We start from the raw sequence: 2,345 nt of genomic DNA, 5'->3' as shown, positions 1-2,345 counted from the left end.
GCGGTGAATGAAATGACAATTCTTCGCCCACTCTAATGCATCAGTCAATTGAAATCCCGGCCCCCCGACCCCCGGGACTTAGCGGGGCTTTAACGCGTCCAAAGCCGGGATTTAACGCACTTTTAACGGCGCGTTGGCCCCGGTGGGCGGTGGTTTTAACAAAATGTCAGTAGACCGGGGCCGTGGAGCGGTGATTTAACAGCACGCGATCACCTGAAGCTGGGACGACAGCCGGGATTTAACATAAAGGACTAAATGCTTTTCTCAAAATGTTCGTTGTGAGGAATCCGTTCTAAAAAGTCTCCAAGCTTTTTCCTTGATAAAGCCTTTCGCGACGACTGGGTTTATATTTAATGTGTTGGCACAATAAAAATAGACTCATGTACTTGGAATCTGCCACCTTTGAACACTATCGTCTCCAAGAAAGCAGTTTCTGTTTCTGAGATTTCAGCCGTGAATTATATCGTAGGGTGAAAGCTGTTTACCTCTAGAAGAAATTCTTCTATTTTGTCTCTTCTTGTGTCCCACATCAGTTTAAGACGTTTAAAAGACGTCGTCAATAAATCGTTTCCAAAGGATAGGCTTATTGCTACTTGTCTGAGTATTTCGTTTTCCATTTTGGCCGTGAAGATGACAGCAGAAACTGCGGCGATTGTCGTGCCCATGGCTGTTTGATATGCTTAAAGATATTCTTTTCCATTGAATTGGAAGGAGCTTTCTTGAAAGATCACACTAAGCTTTCTCTTAAAAACCTGTTAGGTACGGGAGGGTTTCCTTGATGAAATTCTTCGTATGCTTCGCAAACAGTGTTAATGAGACAAGGAAGGCTTTTTAGGCTGTTTAGGCAGTGTAATCTTCTCAATGAAGTTATTAAAGTCTGCCACACGAAACTTGTTTCTGCGCTATCGGCTGAAGTAGATGGTCAACAAAAGCTGAAATACGTTCTGTAGGGCAATCACACCCCGATATTCTGGGTCTTTCGGCAGGCGTGTTCATAATGGCTAATTTCGGGTTTTAAATTTGCCAAATTTGTGTCTGTGACCACGAAAAACAATTTTTAATAGGTTTTTGGCGGAAACAAACTACATCAGGTTTCTTTCCGACCTCAAAACTATATATGGACAATAAATGAAAGAAATAGATTTTTCAACTTCTGCAACGAAATCAAGATTTTTGTCCGGTTTTTCCTGAAAGTCGATTCGGATGCCCCCGCTATGCGGGGCTTTTAACAGACGTCTAGGCCCCTAGGGCGGGGAAATAAGCCGGGTTTTAACACTTGGTAAATGTTAATTTCCCCGTTAAGTCTCGGGGGTCGGGGGGCCGGGGTTTCAATTGACTGATGCATAAAGAGTCTAAAGAAAATTTAGTCTTCTTTCTTTAATACATCATTTCATTAGTTAAATAGAATAGTGCTTGACGTGTTATATGAAGGCATCTTTTTCATAAAATGTCTGCATTTCTCACTAATTTCCTCAGGAGTCATCATTTGTGTTAAATCAGTGTAAAGATGATAAATTCCTGGCAAGGTGAGTTTAGACACTCAATTTAAATAGCCTATTATGTTAGGCAAATGTTATACCATGGCCATAAGAAATTCGCGAAGAAACTGTTCTAAATGTGAGAGAACCTAATTAACAATCGCGTTTTTGCATAGTAGTCCAGGGCTGAAGACGGAGATGATTGTTAAATGCACCAAAATCATGACCCAATCATGAGTCAGTTCTTGTTTTCAAAATCTAAATGGTGACTTTGAAGTTTAATATTTATATGTACCCTATTAAACCAGTTTTAATTATTATTCTAATAATCTTCTAACTTCAGTGCGCTGGGAAGACCTGGATGAAATTCCTAGAAAGTTATTTGAAGACAAGGAGGCCATCAGTTTATATTTGGGCGATTCGACAACAAAAACCCTAAAAAAAAAACATGCAGAGGTTTGCTCTTACCTGAAGTAATGAATTTTCCTGTGAGTGGCACAATTAACGTACTTTCTAACTTTCCTGCCGAAATTTTACCAGCACTCCGCAAGAAATGCCTAAATGCTGCTATCCCGGTTTGTGAAGGTATGTCAGGCTTTTAATTTTCTTTGTTTTGTACAAGACTTTTCCGATGTGTCACGACGCTTCCTCTTCCCCTATTAAGGAACTTTGCTTTTTATATATTTTATGTATATTTTGTATTTATTTTTTTAAGGAGTTTTTTATATAGGGTCAACCTCGTAACTTCCTTTTCTTGATGCCTTTTTTTCTTTTCTTTTTTGTTTTTACTTGCATCTTGAATATATAATGTATGTATGTTTTTATTAGGTTTTTTTAATCGCAGTGGCTATTCGTACGGCACCCGTA

General features: G+C 39.2%; 1 long non-coding RNA gene across 1 annotated transcript in view; it reads left to right on the top strand.

Annotated features, from left to right (window-relative positions):
- Positions 1-1,350: 1,350 nt before the first annotated feature.
- LOC144651358 (uncharacterized) overlaps positions 1,351-2,345 on the top strand; it is a 7,250-nt gene continuing 6,255 nt past the window's right edge. The window contains exons 1-2 of the long non-coding RNA XR_013570305.1: positions 1,351-1,526; positions 1,822-2,063. This is a non-coding gene — a long non-coding RNA (uncharacterized LOC144651358). The remainder of the gene's footprint in view (positions 1,527-1,821; positions 2,064-2,345) is intronic.

Source organism: Oculina patagonica, chromosome 4 (assembly GCF_052425735.1).
Source record: "Oculina patagonica isolate OP01 chromosome 4, crgOcupat, whole genome shotgun sequence".
Classification (NCBI taxonomy): domain Eukaryota; kingdom Metazoa; phylum Cnidaria; class Anthozoa; order Scleractinia; family Oculinidae; genus Oculina; species Oculina patagonica.
Note: the sequence above shows the minus strand (reverse complement) of the source record. Positions and strands in the feature narration are given on the sequence as shown.